This window comes from Lepisosteus oculatus, chromosome 20 (genome assembly GCF_040954835.1).
Source record: "Lepisosteus oculatus isolate fLepOcu1 chromosome 20, fLepOcu1.hap2, whole genome shotgun sequence".
Classification (NCBI taxonomy): Eukaryota; Metazoa; Chordata; class Actinopteri; order Semionotiformes; family Lepisosteidae; genus Lepisosteus; species Lepisosteus oculatus.
In genome coordinates, this window is record NC_090715.1 from 3673366 (window position 1) to 3693770 (window position 20405).

The following is a 20405-nucleotide window of genomic DNA, read 5'->3' on the forward strand; positions in this document are numbered from 1 at the left end:
AACTTTGTACAATAGCATTAACGTGGTTTCTTTCTGCTTTGTCAGCGAGGTCGGTCTGTTCTGTCAATGGTTAAGTTGAAAAGATGTGACAGGAGCTTTTTTCTCCTCTCTTTTTTTTCTCGTTTGCCGTGAAGTAATTAAAAGGGAGGTCGCTTTCGCTTGCTGTTTCCCAGTCACCGGCGGGGGGATTATACAGTAACTACTCGGCAGCTGTCCTGTTAATAGCCAGGGCAGTACAGCACCGCTGTGCGCTTTTCGGATGGGAGCTCTGAATACATAAACACCAGCTCTATAGGCTCGGCTCGAATCCGCTTTCCAGCAGACGGATCAAACACGGTGAATAACACAGCCTGCTCGGGATTTTTCCTCCAGACTGCTTTTTGCAGGTAGGGTGGTTATTTTGATGCGCATTCTCTCATGTTTGCTGTTATTCTTCCTTTGGAACAGACTGCCCGTGCTGTGTGCCCTTAGTCCTTTTAGTTTTCCTTTGCAAAACTGTTCATTTTGTGTGTGTGAAAACGGTGAAAAATCTGTACGTCGTTTCTGATTGAATACTTGGGAGACCAGGCTGAAGTTGAATAAAACATACATTTTTATTAAATAATTAAATAATGCAAACTCTTTTGGACGGCCTTCAGTTAAATACTTATATGTCACCGATAGAACTGACTTTGAAAAGTTACAAAGTAAAATCATCTAACGGTGAAGGAAAATGACATTAACACAATGCGAGTTAGTTGCTTTATATAAATATGCGTGTTTTGCGTACTTTGATGCGTTATCGAAGGGATAATATTCCTCATAAATATTCGCAATTTTAAGGTTCTAACATGTTGTGGTTGTTGACGGCTGCGTTTAATTCGAGAATGTAAACTTTGCGTAATAGTTTGACGTGGTAGTGGAGGTGAAGGATGCGAGAATATAGAAATGGAATAGAGTTGCTTGTTTGAAACGTTTGCGACGATTTTTATTTTGTTCCAATCGCAAATTAAAACCCCCATTTCGTGCATTTTTTTTTTTATTGCTACTTCGTTTTGATGATTGATGCTGGGGATGTTCGCTTTGCTGCAGTCAGGAAGGGACCTGGTAGGTTCTGAGCAGGACAATGCACTGGCGGCCGGACAAGAGCCACATACCTCACCCTGCTCTCCGCGCTGCGTTCAGCAGGTGAGGTTGCCAGGACGACCGATAGCCCGGGGTAAATGGCTGCGACATACAGTAAAGTGTTGCGCCTTGGTAGGTGGGGGGAAGGCGCCGGGGAGCTGTCCGCTCCGGGCCGGCGCCGCGGACGCGCCCTTGGTTGGTTGGTGTGCGCCAAAGCCCGCTTTTGGTAATCAGAAGTTTCAGTTCAGTTTCAGGCAGGGGGGTATCCACGTTTCAGCCTGTTGAGACGGCTCTCCCCGCTGTGACACCACCCCCATGAATTGTGGCTTCACACCACGTAGAGACGCAGTTGACGACTTTTAATGTTTTAAAGGTCCTGGTAACGGGTCCGTCATTTCAAAGAGCGTTTCTGATCCACTAGCTTTCCGATGCATTATGAATATTTTATCACTGCAATTCATTCGTGCCATTATCTTTAACTGCTCATGTTGTTGCAGAACTATCTATCCTGATGGAACACGGCAGATGTTCTTAAGTGAATGAAAAAAAAGACTAAGTCCGCTTGCTTTCACAGTGAATTTCATTCAGAAGAGGCAGAACGAAAATCGAGACCACGTCCTCTGGTGTTCCTCCTGTGCTCTTGCGGTGTCCTGAATGCGCATGCTGACCTTCAGTCGTTTCTGACTCTGGAGGGCTCATTTTCGTTCCCAGCTGGGCGCATTCCTCCCACGCCTGACATTCCAAAGGACGGCCACGGCTGTCCTCCTAGGCCCTTAATGTTTGCCCGGGCCTTTCGGTGTGTTACTGAAGGAGGGTAGGGCCTGGAGGCTGAGAGGAGGGCAGTCTCGCCGGCTGTGGAAGGGAACTGCCTTGGTCTGCTTTCAGGCGTCTTTCCCCACCAGCGCTCAGTACTGTGGGAGTGAATGTGTGCTGCAGTGACTGTTGTTAGCAGTCGGCTCAGCCAGCCTGTAGAGACAGGTTTGCTACAGGATGCCATAGATCACATTCTAATGGGGGGTTAGGTACTAGCTGATTGAATGGCACCTGGTATCCAACCAAACTAGATAGGGGCCTCTTCTTATGTGCAGCCTTTAATGTATTGTTCTATTAAAGAAAACTCTGAACAGCAAGGAAGAAGTTCTCATAGAGCACAGATGAGAAGGATTTGTAGCACAAGGAAACCTTGCAGATATTTGCTCTGATTTGGTTGAAGGCACTGTTGTTTGTTATCATTACAAATCATGTCATCAGTCTGCTTCTGTCCCCTGTACGGCACATATCGGGCAGTAGGAGGGTGTGTTTGACAGCTGGTGCAGAACGGCTGCCATCTGTCACCCAGGTGAGGTCAGCACCCCCCTGGTGGACAAAATGACTCCACCTCCCCCTGTGCGCAATTTCGTAACTCACCAAACTGAAGATCTACAGCAAGAATGGTCAGATCACAAAGCCTCAAAGGATCAGTTATTGAATGTTTCATGGAAGAAGAAATCCGACAGACCAACGTGGAATCTTGAGCATGTACTGAGCTCCCTCCTGCTATATCAAAGATGTCCAATATCACTGATGTGTTGTGACAAGTTCCAAGGTCCTAGCTGCAGATATAAATAAAAAAGCCACACATGTGTTTTATATCTAGACTTCTTGGCATGTGTTCATCTGTACCGCTACACAGTCACACAGAAATGTGTTTGGATCACTGGCTGTTAGAACAGAACTCAGGAGGTCTGTGCAAGTAAGCAGAATTTAGTAGAGAAATGGGGAAGCCATGAAGGAATCAGTAGAGATTAATTTCAAAGTTGACTAGACTCCTCAAGAAGGCTCTGCATCCCGAAATGTTGCTTTTCCACCTTTACTGCTTTACACCTGGGGGTTAATCTCTGTGTGTTGCCAAGCTGGATTTAGCCTGGAGGGCAAGAGCATCTGTTTCCAGACCTTGTGTTTGTTTGCAAACTTTGATCCCTGACTCTGTTTTCCTTCTCTGTGAGTTGGGGCGGGCAGGAATGACTGGACCTTACAAATCATTTACCCACCCTGTGCCAGGCGTGCTGAAGTGGGCAAATCATCTAGTAAGCAAAAGACATTTCAGAGGTCAGAGCAGAGAACCAGCTCACAGGTGTGTAACCAGATATATGTGAGTAGACATATCCCAGTCAGCATATACACACTGTCAAATAATAGGTTATCCGGGAATGGTTCACGGGGAATGTTGGGGTTTCAGAAAGATGCTTATCCCAAAACAAAAGGGGGCAACATGGGTCGATGCCCTGAACTGGACACCAGCCCATCAGGAAAGATGGGGGACACACAATGAAGCACACAGGGACAACTCAGACACCAGTTAGCCTAGCCTGCATGTCTTGGGAGGATATGAGGAAAGCAGAGCACCTGGAGAAAACCCATGCAAATGTAGGGAGAACATGCAAACTCCACACAGGGGGTACACCAGTCCATAATCCAGGTCGGGACTGAAGAGCTGTGAGGCATCATCTTACTGATATTTTTGAAGAAAAGACTAGTTATCCTTTACAAATTCCTAAAAGGAAAGCTTTATGAGATGATTTTCACTGTGTTTTTCATAAACTGTTTGCATTCTAAAAGCTCATTGTTCCTGGTAGCGCAGTGTTTGTGCTTGAATGGTCTGTGGAATATGTTTGGCTCATTTCAATGTATACACACAAATAAAAAAAAACCTCCACAGGAAAGAGTCCATTGTATGAAAGAGATAAAAATGATTACGATCTGCAGAACAGAAGGAAGTGTTTTTTAGTGCAGATGGGCTGTGGGCTTGTTTGTGTAGAGGCAGCGGTCAGGGCCTGAGTGGTGCCCTCCTTCCTGTCTGAAGGGCTGCCAGCACCAGGAGGGGCTAGTCTTTTCCCAGAGCCGCAGACCTGACATCCTCATTCAGGAATGGAAATAGGAGTCCCATTGCATGGCAGCCTGAGCTGTTTCTTGGGTTTGTGAGTTACACTCCTGGCCGAATTGTAGTGATCAAGCAGAACAAGCCAGCATATTTGATATTCTAACTCCCTAACTCTGTCAATGCATAGAACTAAGAATAAAGAAGTTAGTCTTTTAGTCCCACTGCTTGTACAACAGTCTGCAGTTGGCAACACCAGAAATGGCTCAAATTGCCATGCAACGGGAGTCTCAGTTTCATCCCTGTTGACTAAACCTGTGATCCATGGAAGAGGGGATGACAGGGACAAGATGAGCACAGAATCCAGTACCAATGTATAAGACATCAGTGGGAAAGAAATGTGTCTTGGTCTCGCCTCTACAAAACAGCAATATTTGACAAAGCGGACTCAGAGGCCCAGCTAAAGAAGAGGACGAGGGGTTAAACCTGTTGGCATGCAGAGGGAGAGACAGGGAGAGAGCCACGGGCTGAGGGAGAGACAGGGAGGCAGCCATGGGCGGAGGAAGTTTGCAGAGCACAAAATCCAATTACCTCAGGAACATGAGGAACTTTATTTACTCTCATTAGACTAGGTAAGCTGACAGTATTAAGGGCTGTCTACCTTGCAGTTAAAGCAGCTGGTGCAAGTTGAGGAGATCAGGCTAGGACTCTCTCTAGTGTTGCTCTTCATTCTCTGTTGCAGGGTAGGATGAGTCATTCTGTAGGGGAAGTTGGTTGTCATGCCAGTTTTACACTCCTGTCCAGAATTTCACTCCTGCCTTGTGAGCAGCTCGTCCTGCTTGACCCCTGTGGTCTATCTGGAGTGGGGTTTGGGTGACACCGAGCCCGTGTTCCACTGCCACTGCACAGCCCATTCACTGCTGGGAGACCAGACAACACTTTCATTTACTGGAAAGGGTTGTGTGTGTTTGTTTACAAGCATGTCTAATGTGAAGTGTGCTAAATGGCCTATCAAACTTTAACTGCACCCTAAAGCTCTTTAGAAGCACTTTCTTCTAATTAGATGTTTGCCGTATTTCAAAGCAGTCTAAAAGGTCTTTCTCGGCTAGCCCTTTAATTCCCAGGACTGCTGTTTCCGAGTTAATGAATTTCCACAGTTATCTTCTTTGCTGGGTCTCCCTGATACGGTTACACAATATGCAGGTGCTCTGGCCCAGAGAAACTGGGTAGGGAACCCCAAATCTGGACGTTTAATAGGCAACATTGAAATAAAGCAACTGTGCTGAAATTTAAGTCTTCAGCACCAAAAAGATTAAGAATCAAGAAAGCCTTTAAGAAGTCTTTACAAAGTTTCTTAACAGTGTTTTGTGCATTAGTCTCATCTGTCTGGTATTGCAAGGGCTGCTTCTAAAAAAATGCATTGTATTATGCATGCAAGGAATTCAACATTGCATTAATGCAACAGAGATTGCATGATCTTATATACACATTTATGTGGCGCAGAATGCATGCAATAAATGCAGTACCAAAGAAACAAAAATACAGGACATCTGTACAAAAACTGATGCAGATGCCCTAGAGAGTAGTACAACATTGCAGAGGGGTAGCTTGATCTACAAGAGCAGTGTGCAGCAAAGGGTTTTGAGGAGATGCCAGATCCCCGGTGCCTGTCTTTGTGTTTGTGTGGTGGGAGATGTTAAATATACACAGGATAAAAAGCAGTGCTCCAGGGTATGACAGTTTGTATGTGAAAGGGAAACCCAGCCTGTTAATGTCTTCCATGTGACTGAGGAGAAGAGGAAGGTACAGGTCAGCTGATGTCATCCCATTGTCTTCTTATTCTCCACTTGTGTACAACTTGACTTTGGGACATCGCTTAGCTAAAGTGCAGTACAGACGCGGAAATAGCAGAAAAAAGCCTTGTGGACTGCATCTGGGGGCCTGTCCACACTTTCCAAAGAGCACTGACAATTATGACTTTCAGCGGCAGGCGATTGGGGCTCTTCCTTTATGGTCTTGTCTTTTGCGATGTAAAAAACGCCTTATAAATAACCCGTGACGGTAACAGTGAAATGAGGGTGCTGGTCCAGGGGTGTCTGCAGGCCTGCTGTCCGGCTGAGCTCGCCGCTGGAGCGAGAGGAGAAGGGGGTGTGGGGAGCTGAGACAGCAGCTGGCGTCTGTGAGTGGCAGTTTAGGATCGGTTAAAAATTTATGGGTGGGTCCCGGGGGGATTGTAATATATTTTGAATATGTATGAAGCTCCTCATCAATCATTTACCAAAGAGCAGTGATTATTCACTATTTTAAAGAAAGGGAAGAGAGAATGTAGGGTAACACTTGCAATGCTGGAGTCCTCCTTTAATGCCGGTTGAAAAGGACTCTTATAGAGAGCAGGCATGCGTATAGCAACACAGACACACTTCACACTGAACAGGGACGTTTCTGCCCTTGTAAAACGGGGGGAGGGGGGGGGTCTCTAAATCCCTGAATAAGCTGAAGCGCTCCAGACCTTTCAAAACACCTGCAGGCACTTTTCAGAACAAAAGCTTTATGTGGGGCTGTACCCCCAGGGCACACTTGAAAGGATTCTTTCAATGCCCTTCTGGAGAAGGCTGTTATATTGGCTGTCCAGTTGTTGATTTACAGTAGGTGGCCGGCGCCATGCATCTAAAAGAAGGTTACTTCCTAACTTAGTCAACTGCAAGAAATGGTTGTGCATTAAACTAATCTGTCACTGGTCACACATCCAGGTTTATAGAGCCTGTATTCACCTGACCAAGTAGTCGTTAGGATGTTCCATTGAATGCAGACTGCTGAACAGTACTGTGGATCGTAGACGGACCCTATGCGGTAGCAAGAAGCCTAGCAGGAGCAGGGGTCTAGAAAACCAGGTGTACTTAGACATCAGTCGAGATCCGGAATCGTTGTCAAGGGGGATCGAACTCCAGGAACCAGGAACACACAACAGAGAGATCAGGAGAATCACTGTGAAGGCAAGACGTGAAGCTCAACTGGGAAACCAGATACTGAGCACCGAAGCAGCTGTGTGCTGCTGTTGAACAGTCTGGAGCTGGAAGGTGTGGTAGTGACCGGGAGGGGTGATTGGATCATTAATTCTGAAGTCAATGCCTTCTGGAATTGGTGGAGGCTTGTGTGGGATTGCGGAATTCGTGACAGGTACGTCTGGAAGTGCGTTGAGTACTTTGGGTCAGTCTCCGCTGTTTTGGAGGGGATGCCAATCCTCTCTCCCCATGTCTGTGCCGGTGGCTGTCAGGCATCCGTGGAATCTGTGTGGAATCTGCTCACGATTCCAGGGAGACTGAGCAGGGATTCCTGCCTGGCTCCTTCAGAAGAGCCCTCCTGGGCCGTGGCATGTCGCTGTGAGTGTGCCAGCTGGGGGATTCTCCATGCCCCTCCAGAAAGGTTGTGGCTTTATCTCTTCCTGATTGTCTGGGGGGGGGGGGCTGTTGACGTGGAGTAATACCAGTGTGCATGTGTTTCCTGGAGGGGGTGCAGTCATTGTTCTGCTATCACACCGGTCTGATCCTGTGGCAGGCCCTTATCAGCAGGGGAGATGGCCGGTGTCTGCAGTGTGGGATAAGGGAGGCCTGCCCTCTGCTTTGACATCCATTTACCCCACTGCTTCTCAGCTGGGCCCTGACAGCCGAGCATCTCTTCCCAACTGGGGACTGTGTGGTTTCTCTGAATGCCTTTAAAAAGAGGCAGACCATCTTTAAAGAAGACTTTTCTGTTATTATCTTAACTGAGCAGGTTTCAGTCACTGCCTCCAGCTCCATTGTTTTTTTTAATCAGCCCATTTCTGTCTCTCATGCTCCAACTGACTGTGCCTTAACCTGTTTTTATTACCCTTCACCCTCTAGTTTAGAGCAACAGTACTGTTTACACGCACAGCCTCTGTTTTCCAGCTCTGGGAAAGAGGAGGACGGAAGTTCCGTGGGAGAAGTCTGGAACATAAAATGTTATTTTTTGCTCTCCTGTTTCAAGGCTGAGCTGTACTGCAGTGTGCTGCTTTGCTTTTCTGTGCAGATTCAGAGGGTATGGCTACACTTTGCCTCCGTTACTCGTGATGAGGGAGAGGTAACATAGCTCTGATGTCCAGATGAAATGTACCCCACACTTTCAGACCGACGTTGATCACTCCCAAACATATTAGACCACCCCCACTTCATCTTATTCCTTCAAGTTATCAAAGGTGTATTATATCATTCCAGGCCTCCCAAGATTTTGCATTGAAAGATCTCCGAACCCTTTGCCTCCTCATTTGACTAGCTCAATTTCTAAACATGTATTTTTTTTTCAACAGTTCAGGTGGGTGGCTGTGTCAGCATGCGTAGTCTGCAAAGGAACAAGTCATAGGTTTATTCCATGCTGAAAAGCTGTGAAGCCTTCTTCAGGTGTGAGAAAGACAGGGCAGACAGCAAAGATTAAATAGCACAGGAGAACAAAAGCTAGGAGAGGAGGCAGGAGGGGCAGAGAGCCCACTCAGGAAGTGGAGAGGGGTGAAGAGAGGTGTGAAGTCAAAACCTGCATGAGAGTAGAGAAGATCACACAGGTTTGAACCTAGTTTCAGGATGAATTTCGATTCTGTAGTCTTTCTGCTGTGGGAGTTGAGAAACCCTTCTTTGAGAACAGAGACAAAGAGATCGGTGTGATCATGGCCGTCTGAGGTGAAATGAGGAACTATGGGCTTGGAGAAATCTTTAATCTTCACAACCCTAACATGTTCTCTGAAGCGGTCTCCGAGTCTCCTTCCTGTTTCTCCAATGTAGATAGGTGGGCATATTTTGCAGGAGATTTTTTTTCAATAGTTGTTTCTGTAATAACATTGCAGGAATTGTACAGTGCTGTTAGCATCCTGGAGTGTGTGACTTTCTCCTGTTGGATAATGTAACCAGGTTGTATATTCCTTATTCATTTGCCTCTTACTTTTGTTTTGCTTTTGGATCCATACTCGGTATTACAGCCCTCAGATTCCACCCTGAATTTTAAAAGTATCAGATGTTTTCTTAGCTGCAGGGGTGGTGGTGGGGGGATAACATTTGCACTCAAAAGTGTTAAACCAAACATTTTTCAAGAAAAGCGGAGCTTGCCTTTAAAAACAGTTTTGTGAATGAGACCCCAGGCACCTCTGCACACTATGTGTGTGGACACTACAGGCCCCAACACAGAGAGCCCTGTGTGTGAGGCTGGCCTCAAGCCCACCGTTCAAGATGTTGAGGAAAATGAATAAGATACAGAAATCCAGGACACCCTGAGTCCTTTCGTCGCTGTACTGTAACTTTTTTTCTGTTCCTTTCAGTTTGTGCGCTGAATTGCCTGTGTCGGGGTCTGTATCACAATACGACACGTCTCATGCTTTTCAGTGTTAAACTGCACGCGTTCCGTAAAGGGAAGGAAATCAAGACCTGTACGATGAATTACATGATTCTGCAGCCGTGTTCATCCGAGGATTTGAAGTGCAGCGCCCACCTGGTCGATGATGTTGACAGCGTGTTTTTGCAAGTTCTTAAAACGTTTTTTTTAACTATTCATCGCACTGGTCGCCACTGACCAGTGTGATGACTCTGTGTATGGTAGAATGTTCATTCTGGGAAAGATTACAAGTTCATTGAAAGAGAAAATTAATCGATAAGGGTGTGGTGACACAGTCGCCGAGGGCTCAGGGGCATAATCTGGGATTATCTATTAGGGAAAGAAACTACGCCTTTTATTGTGTCTGGGAGGACAACAGCTGCACTCAGGCCTCATCATACCGTCTTGTTATTAATATTCTGTGACAGGTTCTTCATCTGCGTTCGTGTCGCTTCGTTTACCTCGCTTGCACGGCTGTTCGGTTCGCTAAACCTCAGCTGTCCTGCGTGTGCGCTGAGCTGGGGCTCGCACGGTGGGGCTCGTCTCTATCGAGAGCCAGTGTGCACTGGCTGTCTGCGAAGCGTTTCACATGAACGTCGCGGTGGTCACACCCAGAAGCGTAACTGCAGTGAACTGTTGTCTCCCCCCGTAATAGTTTTGCATCGATTGACGTTAAGATAGATAAGACTTTATTGATCCCGAAGGGAAACTGAGGTGTTACAGCAGCCCAGCCCAAGACCAGCAAAAACAGACATCACAATAGACTAAAAATTGAAAATAAAATAAGTACGGCAATACAAAATAAGATATATAGAGTTAGGTTAACAGTATGTCGGCGGTTTCATCTGCAGAGGCACAGCCCCGAGCCGCCCCCGTTGGGACCACGTGATGCGACGCTCTTGGGTTACAAAGAGCGGGATCGTCCACGAGGTGGCGCTGCTTCTCCAAGAGAGAAAAGTGCACGGCTGGAGTTTGTTCCCCCTGCAACGCCGACGCAGCTGAGCTCAGCTGTCCAGCTTCTGATCATTCTTTCCCCCCCTAGACAGAAATAAACAAGTCATCCAAATATTGACACTGTTATGCTGCGCCTGAAATCACGATTTAGTGACACAATTACACAAACCTTTTCGGTTCTATATAAATGGCTCATTTCTGTATGTTTAACATTGAATTGGTCCCAATTAAACGTTGTAATTGATCTATTCATCCTGGACAATGCCTTTGACGATGCCTGTCTATTCAGAGAAACAGTCAATCCTTGAAAAATGAAGAGGCAGGCTGGGGATGTCGCTGTGGAGCAGCAGCACTGGTAGAGGCGGCTGTGTGCTAGTCTGCTGGCTTTGCTTTTCTCTGCTGTGTGCTGCTCTCTTGGCAGATTCGGAGGGTATGGATGCAATTATCGAATTACAGTAGGAGCCACTTCCTTCCAGCGTGCACGATGGCTCCGAGATGCTGGATTTGTTTTTAGGGGGAGCTGGGCTGCTGGCGACAAGAGGTGGCTGGGGCGCAGGCTGGGGAGGGGATATAAGATAAGATCAGATCACTTTATTGGCCATGTCTTTTCGCAGACCCCAGCTTGCTCTCCATGTCTCAAGGCTGTACAGAGTGAGGTCAGGGATTCGTAAGACCGAGAGGCTGGAATGTGAGTGAGGTCGTGCTCCTGGCTGCAGCAGGTGTCCCAGTCCCAGTGACACAGGGCTGAACCCGCTGACTGTTGGCCTGCAGCAGATAGCTCCTGTGTCGTTCAGCTCTGAGGCCTGCCCGGGCGTGTGTGCCCACTGTCCACTGTGAGCCGGGACAGTCGCTCCCGAATGAGCGGGAGCACTTCCTAGCCTTGCTGATCGGGAGTCACAAGGCCACCGGCTGACCAAAGAGGAAAGTTACAGTTTGATATGCATGTGCCTGTGTGGGTATTGTATTCCTCTAATCATGCTGAAGAGCCTACCTCCTGAGGCATGTGCACGTTATATGTAGTGCCAGGGCAGCAGAGCTGTGATTGTCCTTGTGCAACGTGGGATATCTACCCCCCCAGCCTACCCTCTTGATCCTGCTAGTGTGGGCAGTGTATCCAGAGCTGCTCTCACTTCTCTGTGCCAGGCTGTTAAGGAGATGGCTCATTTCCTGAGCGGGTCATGCCTATAGATATTATACACCCCCACCCCCCATGTGTCACAGTTTACATAAGACCTTAACAACAGTTGCAAATGAATATAAGGTCATTCAGTCCTTCCAGCCCGTTAAGTAGTTAGTAGTTAACTGGTCCAAAGATCTTATCCAGTTGTTTGTTGAATGAAGCCGGAGTGTCGGCTTCAACAACATGGCTGGATGGCTTGTTGCATACTCCCACAACTCTTTGAGTAAAGAAGTGCCCCCTGCTCTTGCTTTTAAATGTACTTCCACGTCCAGCAGTAGAAAGGACTGGAATAGCTTTGGCTTTCAGTGTACCATCACACATCAGTCACTGGACTGGACATAGTCATGTCCTGGGGTGCAAAATGCTTGCTTTTATTCCCTTTTATAGAAAATATGGTTCCTTATGATCAAAATGTATAGATTAATGATTGTTGATTTTTCCATGCACATTTTTACTTGTTATTTGTTTGGAAGCAACCTTATTATTTTATTGTTTGTGTTTCATTGGCAGCCAGTGACTGCCTGACAGACTGAATTGTGAAACTATGAATTCAGCTGATTTTGGTGAGGCAGTGTATCATTTTAAAGAAGGAAAATCTTTGCAATCTGGGCCTGAAAAAGCAAAATTGAAAGAGATCCCCAGATGATACATTTTCTTCATTTCAGAGCGAAAGATGTCCAAAAAATGATCTGGCCTCGATTTGGAGTATTACGCTTTTTTTGCCAGGAATGGAATCATATGCCGAAAGTGAAAAATCTTGGTATGGAGGCTGAAGTCGTGATTGCATTGTGCTGTGTTCTGTTCCTGTGGCATTTCAGGCTAGAGTTCTGCTTCCACTTGTGTTTCTCTCCTTCTCATACTGTGCTGTTTTTAAAGAATTTGCAGTCACACTTCAGCTCCAGTGCTGGAAGTGAACCTTCCTCATGACTGGGGCTCTATATATAGCCCTGAGTATGGGCTTCTAATCTGGGATGAGTCAGTCAGTGCTGTGTGACTAGTGGTCTGGACTCCATGTCCACAGAGGAAATGACCCAGAGCAGGTTGCACTTAACCCAGAGAGAGAGAAAGAGAAGAGTGGCAGGACTCCAGGAATCTTGTGTGAGACACGATAACAAGCGGTTTTCTGTTCTTCCAGCGGCAGTCTATCTTTATTCCATCAGTTTAAGGGCAACCGAAGCAGAGTGAGCTCCCACCAGCTCTTGACTGCTGCTATGTGGCTCTATAAAACTCTCCGTCCTTGTTGCTGGGACTGAGGGCGGTTCTGACTCGGACACAGTGTGTGTTAACCCCTGCGGCTTGTCATCGCTCAGTCAGGCCAAACAGAAGACTCCTGTTTCTTTCAGGAGCAAAGCAAAATGAGGAAGTCTCAGTGAACCGAGCGTTTGGTTGAAAAACAAAAATGATGTGTTTGCACTACAGTTTCCTTCTCCAAAGCACTGAACTGCGCTGTTCTTTATTTTGAGATACAATGTTCCATATAATGTCATCTCACAGTCTGATCTGGAATGCATTTGAAGTTCAGTGCTGCATTCCTGCCAATCCTGTGTAACACAAGCAATCACTGTGATACTTAACCATGTGCTACAGAGCTTATAGGTCTCAAAGACATAGAAATAAACAATCCAGCCAAAACACTGATGAGAGTAGCAACTTGAAGGAAGTGGGTTGAGTGCAATTTGTTTTGGTTTTGATTTTAAAGCGTGTGGCATGAGTTTTCTGCCATCTTCTCAAATGCTAGAATTATTGCACATTTATTTAAGGCGGATAATGATAGTTTTCCAATAATGAAAGTCAGGAAGATAGTGAAGTATTATTAAGCAGCTGGCTACAGAGGCTCCTTGTGTAGGGAGGTGTTTTGAGCCCGTCTCTGGTGTCAGGCAGCCTGGCTCATCGTTGCTCAGTGTGCACAGCGTGTGAAACAGACACCCTAAGCCCTTCAGCCACTTCAATGAGAGGCCTGCAGTGACTTTTAATTACCTCTGCCCTTGGAATGGATCCCTTAAGTTAGAAACACAAACACGGATGCCTCTCTAGCATTGAAGTCCTTTTCTAAGGAGCAGCAACACTGATGTGTGGGGCGGAGAGGTGGAGTAACTGTTCTTTCACCAGCGGTGTGATGCAGAAACACTGTGACAGAGGTATTCACAGCTCACCTGTAGAACCCTACTGAAGGGATCAATATTCCACAGTGCTTTTCCAACATGAATGTAGTGTAGGACAGAGAAAAAAATATTAAGGTATGCTGGATTACATTGCCCATCTCTCCCAGTTGTCGATTTGTGTCTGGACAAGTCTTTCTGATTCAGTAGAGCTCATTGAACACCCGATCAGTTGGTAATCATGTACCATCCTGGCCATTCAAACTGACCACCCCACACATTGATCACACACATTCAGTGGTCTGTTTACAGACAGATTGGGTGCGCTGAAGTACACCAAAAACCGAACCTGATGTGGCGCAAACAAAGGAGCAATTTTACGCGCTTATCTGTTGCTGATACAGCTCAGGCTGTTTTGTATTGTCCTGCAGATTTGCCTGGATGGGAGCTCACTGGGGGAGCAGGCAGGGGGCAGCAGCGAGGCAGGGTGCTGCTGTTGTGGCCCTGAGTCACAAAGGCACAGGCCAAGAAAGCCTTGGTGGTTTCACTGCAGGGAGAATGGCGTCGCCCAAAAGTGAGACAGACTGCCTTTTCCACGGAGTGGGTCTGAGCTGTGGAGCAGACTGCCCCCAAAAATGGGCCGTGAGCCGGTTCTTTTCACAGGGATGTCACTGGGGTTCCCGAGACAGGCAGTGCGATCATAGCTGGTGCAAGGCCACTGTGCGGCGAACGATGGCTTGGAGATGTGTTTGCAGGGTAGGATGATGATGGGCAGACTGTGCCAAAGCAAGTCCTGTAGACTCTGGAAAGGTTTCTCTTCAGGGTTCTAGAACATCGATTTCACTTTGTTTCAACATCGCTGTGTTCATTAAAGTTTTCTTTAGTCCTCAAGGGGGCAGATACAGTATTTAAGAACATAGGAAAGGTTCCAAATGGGATTAGTCTATCCAGCCCATCTAATCCGAGAGGTATTGTTCCATGCTCCCGCAACCCTTTGTGTAAAGAAGTGCCTGTGGTTCTCAATTTTAAAGGCACTTCCACATAGTTTCTACGTATGCCTTCTGCTTCAGGTTTAGGACCCCTTCTCTGTTCTAGGCTAAAAATATACAGTTCCTTCAGCTTTTTAACAGGGGGCTATAAAACGCATCTGCAGAGCCCTCTACCCTCTCCTGTTCCCAAGGCCATAACACAGCAAACACTTTGGGTCTGAAACCGTTCACCAGCTGCAGCGGCCTCCTGTTGCCAGTTCCCAGTCCTGCTAAGTGAATTACAGTGTGCGCTCTGCAGGTCTTTTTTTAAGGATGGTCTCCCTTTGCTGTCTATTTGTTTTCCAAGCTGGAGCCCGAGCCTGCGGCCAGCGCTGTGACTCTGTAATTTAAAATTGATGAACTGAACTCCCAGGGGCACCGCTCAGGCGACCGCTAACGTCTTCCATATGCCTTGTGAGCGCGCGTGCGCACCGGCGGGGGAGTTTGTGTCCCTCGTCCTGTTTCTCCTCCTCTCCGTCCCGCCGAGCAGCTCGTTTCAGGGAGGAAGAGGCGGCTCGTCCCGTCTGCTTCCCAGCGGTGCCACGCTCTTCGACGCCATTACTCACGTGGGAAGGAGCCATAAAAAAGAGAAGTGACTGACGCTGAAGGCTGAGGTTGATTCAAGCCAATCTGGAAGGGGGTTTATCTCTGTCTGAGGAATTTATGAGTCTCAGAACCCCTGGGGAGAATCTAGACAGCAAGGCAGGCTGGCACCAGCTGCCCAGGATAGCACAGAAATGCAGATCAGGCTAAACTCTTTCAGCACCCTTCTTCCAGCTGATGGGAAGCTTAAACAGTCCCAGATCTGTGACCTTCTCTTCCCAGCCCGCATCTGGTTTTACTCCACAGCTGTCCCTCCTGTTTAGTTCCCTACTCTTTCTTGGTCCTTCTTTTATTTCTGGTGATGGGTCTGGAAAAAGTACCCTTCTGATGTTCTTAAATAAACCTCGTCGGGCCAGGTGTCGGAGGATGGCAGCCCACCCTCTCACTCCTGTCCACTAGTTTGCCCATCAGTGGCCCTGGGATGTCTGGAGCCGGGCGGTAAGGAGACTGAAATGTCATGGGTTGCTACAGTCAGCTGGAAGGTATTGTTTTCATACAGCCCACAGGATTAGCTTGAAAGGGTCCTGCCAGTATGGTTTATAATTTAAACCATGTTAGGTTTTAAGACGTGCCTTTGATGCCACTGTGGAATCAATTGCTTGCTAACAGTCCAATACGAGTTGGTTTATTCATTTGGCAGACAGTTCTAGCCAACACAAAAATAATGAACATAATAAACGAGCTGAACGGTCTTCTCTCACCTGTAACAATTCTGATATTCTTAAATGTTTCCATGTGGATTATTGGTCTAAGTTCATGTTCCAGCCCATTTCCTTATATTTGCCAGTTTCTTCTGTGAAAATATCTACTTCATTAATCATGTCTCTACAATTGCTCCATCATTCTTGAATGGTCAAATATTTTTTGCAAATTCACTGTTGTTTGTTGTCCTTAATCCTTGCAAAAGAGTTAGAGAGTGGGGCTCTGCAGGAGAGGTTAATGAACAGACGATAGCATTGATTTTTTTTGTTTTACAGTTTCCAAACGGAGAGCAAATGAGACACTGCAGAACTGCTGACGTGCTGAAAATGTTGGGTTAAAAGACGATTTACTGGAGTGTAAAATCTTGCTTCAGCACAAAGTGAGGATGCCTGTGACAAGACATGCTGTACTCTCATGCAAAGGGCACTGTTTAATACCTCAAGTGCAAGGCTGCAGGGTGCTGTGCTTTATTAAGAAACGCACCGGATAGCAACAAGATGGTGGGCTGACATTTTGCACAGCCTGTTAACTGCTTAACTCTCGCTTACAGGCAGAAGCTGATCTAGCTGGAATCTTACAGAAGCAGCTCCTCCAGAATGGTGGGGCTCCGTAGAGGAAGTGATACTGATGACCGGTAGAGTGTTGTCCTTCCTGACCTCACACTGGACACAGAGGCTGCCCAGACCAGGTCACGTCTTTAGCCTACAGCCACAGGTCTCTGGGGTTGAGGATGTCCAGTCCTCATGCTTCCTGTACCGTGCTCTCATTCCCCTGCACTAGCGCACATCCAACCTCCGAGCCACGTGATGAACAGTATACTGTACAGGCTGAGTACCATGTTCCCCTGCTCTCTGGTGTGCTCTTTGATATATCTGTCTGGGGCTAAGCACACCGAATTTCATACGGACAGAAACACAGTTGGTTCAAGGGCAGAAGGGAGAAATTGTTGGCCATGTTAATTCCCAAGTTTTGAAGGCACTGTGCTAGGTTGATTGTCTTTTTGGGATTTATTGACATCTTGACCTCAAGTTGTTTGTTTTTTTGCTTTACTGAACCGTTTGTAGATTCCAGGTTTGAAAACCAGCAAATGAAACCCTGCTGGGTCCTCGCTGCGCTCCAAGGCACCAAGGGGGAGTGTGTTGAGATACGTGTACTGTGCTTCTCGTGGGCTTTGAAATACTTGTCTTCTTTGGTTTAACTCACTGATCCAAAATAACAGGCTTCAGTGCCGAGGTCATAGTTAAGTCAGAGACAAATATTGACTCCAGCAGCTGCAAAAGAGGAAAGGTTTCCCTTAAGCTTCCTGTCTTTTGAAATGATACATACTGTACATGTTAGAAGGAACAGCCTTCTAGGAGAGGGTGTTTGTTAGGAGCAGACAACCACAATGAGTTGTGGGTATGAATATTAATTAGCTCTTGTCCAATCACAGCACTGTGTCTTATGACTTCTCATTCCAAAGAATGCCAATCAGCCTGAGTTTCTGCATCAGCAAGTAAGCTTGGATAGTATTAAACACTGATGAAAAGTCAACAAGAAAAGTCAAAACAAATATCTGACCATTCTGAAAGTTTCTTAAGGTTATGTAAAAAGATTGTGGCATTCCCAATGCCTCTCACTGCCATGTAGTCATCATCAACCATACACATAAAGTCTCACATAAAGCAAACAACGTGTGATTTACCTCTTTCAACATCTGTTTCTAAACGATATGTCCATTTCATGGCAACTGATAACGTCACATTTCCTTCTGGATTTTGCTTTTTTCACTACAGAACAACATGCCCCCTCCCTGCACATCAGGACTCAGCACACAGTTCCCAATCCTCCCCCACACACCCTCCTTAGCTCCTGGTTTTACACATGGGGAAAGATGGGGAGTGGGAAATCTGGGAACCATTTGCAAGGGGACCCCGATATACAAAAAGGGAATAAACCTTAACTGCTACCTACTCAGCAGCAGAGTAAGAGCCAGAGAAAACCCACGAAAATTGTTAGCAGCACAAATTGCAGCCTCTTTATTTGCTGTATGTGTAAATATAGCATGACAGGGGACTAGTGCCAAGCTTTAGAGCATTACAGTGAAGAGCAGTGTGTGGGAGAATGCTGACTATGATTTGCCAAAAGGATTTTTACATCCTTATATTCTGTTGTTTTTGCTTCATCTTATTTAATTGATAGGGATGCAGATCTCCTCACTTCTCTTAATTAAGACACCTTTGGCCTTCACTGTAAATTGCATTAAGCTGGGATTAAACAGTGCACAATGAGTAGTAATCGAATGCATATAGGCAGATAGAGTTGCAGGCTTTTAGGGATGGGTAGTGATGAATGAGGGAGCCTCTTGCCCCGTACCTATCTCACAGAGTCAGGTACCCACAGTTCTCTCTGATTACAATTAGATTACATCACCAGGGTCTCGCTATCCAGTTGCCAGGGCAACGAGCGGTTAGGCTGGAGAAAGAGTCATTCATCTCTTTGCACTGCTCTCGGAGCTTGCAGGGTCTTTGTCAGCAGGGCTGGTAACTGTAGAGGAATCAATGCCTCAGAGAGCAGAGGCTCATTCACTGGCTCGTGGGGGAGTCTTGAAAAGATACTTCTCCCCTCTGCACAGCTCAGCACTTGCTTTTGCTCCATTCCCACACAGTGCTTTCAGCTTTACAGCCCAGCAGAGCTCACTAACCCACCCCCACGCTGTCTGTCTTATCTGATACATGGGGAGCTAGGACACAAAACAGTCCTCAGAATGGAGCTGCCCATTGTTTTTCTCTTCTGCTTTGAATGCTTTATTTTATTATCCGTGTTCGCTGGGGGAGATTGGAAAGCAGTAGTCAGGCTACCTTCCGCCTCTTTTCTGCTCCAGTGCTTGTTTGTACAGGACTGACCCTTAACCAAAGGGCACAGTGACCCTTGGGGTGGGGGGTATCATTGAGAATCACGGGTAAATGCCCAGCGCAGCCCCAAGAATGCAATGCAAAGAGTCCCCAGAATTTTAAAAAAAGTTGGTGACGTGATCTTTGCTTTGTGGAGTTTCAAGCCGAATGTGACTAAGAGCTTGATCAAAAAACCCTGCTGTTTTGGCATTTGCATAATCCAAGAGTCACTGCATTGCATTGCAAAGACAGGACTACAAACACAATGGGCATGATGGTGAGGGGATCCCACATACAGTATCCAGTCGAGAACGCCACGTTCAGGTTAGGTAAATTGGCCCACTTTTCAACTGCGTGAATGTTACAGCCCTCGGTTTATTGGTTATCTTCCTTATTCTCTGGCTCCGTTACCGCTGTGCTTGATTAGAGGTCAGGTTATCCTTAAATGGGAGCCTCCCAGGCCTGTGCTCTGCTTCCACTGGGGGGGAAGACTGACATCTTCCCAAACTCCCAGCTAATTCCTACAGGAAGCGTTTGCCCTGGGGGCCAGCTGCCACAAATCATGACAGATAAAGAGGCCTTAACCTCATTGTCGGTGGTTTCACAACCCTTAGGCCTGGGCTTGTGGACTGGAGAGGTGACTGGTTGGGGCAGCAGCAGGTCAGTGCTTCTGTCAACACCACACATCTGCCTGAGCAATGGGGAGTGGGGGCTGGTCCCTGTGCCTGGCAGAGCAGCGGTCAATAACATGAACTGCAATGTGTTGGGATCTTAACGTGAGTCTGGAATGGTCACAGATCAGTGCATGCTTGGACTGCACATGGGCCGAGCTTTGTGCTGGTCTTTGATCAATTTACTGCTTCCTAGGAATAGATTTATTCATGCAAAGGAACAGGCAAAGATTTCTTCCACGCTGAAAGTTAAAGAAAAAAACCCCATTGCAGTTCAGCTGTGGAGCTGTCCTCAAGTGTCATGCCTATGATGTAATAAACTAGGAATCCAACAGGACAGGTGACGTCCTATGGAAGCACTGAGGGCTGCACCAGCGATGCTGTGTTTGATGACTGTTGCACGTGCCTGTGTCTGTGAGGGACTGAGTGAGCTCTGTGAAGCTGGCTCCCCTACATACCGCGCCAACAATGACTCCCACAGCTTTCATCTGTGCCAGCTTAATTTCTGAGAGGTTATGAAACTTACAAATGAATCTCCCTAAAACAGCCTGGAGCAGCAAGGCTCTTGCTCACGATCTCTCTCCTGCTCACTTGTTCAACCTGACGCCGGCTGGCAGAGTGTCTCCTTGGTGACTGGAGCCGAGGGCACTGCGCACAGGGGCAGACACGCCCCTAGGACAGCAGGTTCCGCTCTGGGAGGGTAAACCACTGCAGATGCACAGCATATGATTAAAGACTGGTTTCAGGATCCATTATATCCTTGTGGATGGCTCGACTGGCTTGGCTATGGAGTCGTTCTGTGGGACTTTGTGGAAAAGTTTTAGGATCACAGAGGAAAAGTTCAGCCCTGCAGAGACACCAGTCACGGCGATGGTGACTCACCAAAATCAACACAACTTTACAAAGCCCTTTCCTTTAATTTAAATTGAAGGTGCTCTTGAGTTCTGAGCTGCTCTCACCA

The 20405-nt window shown here is 46.9% G+C and overlaps 1 protein-coding gene across 1 annotated transcript in view; it reads left to right on the forward strand.

Annotated features, from left to right (window-relative positions):
* Positions 1-122: 122 nt before the first annotated feature.
* Positions 123-20405, forward strand: part of ripor1 (RHO family interacting cell polarization regulator 1) — a 75616-nt gene continuing 55333 nt past the window's right edge. Inside the window, exon 1 of the mRNA XM_069181414.1 lies at positions 123-386. The gene's annotated coding sequence lies outside the window, so the exon portion shown is untranslated. The remainder of the gene's footprint in view (positions 387-20405) is intronic.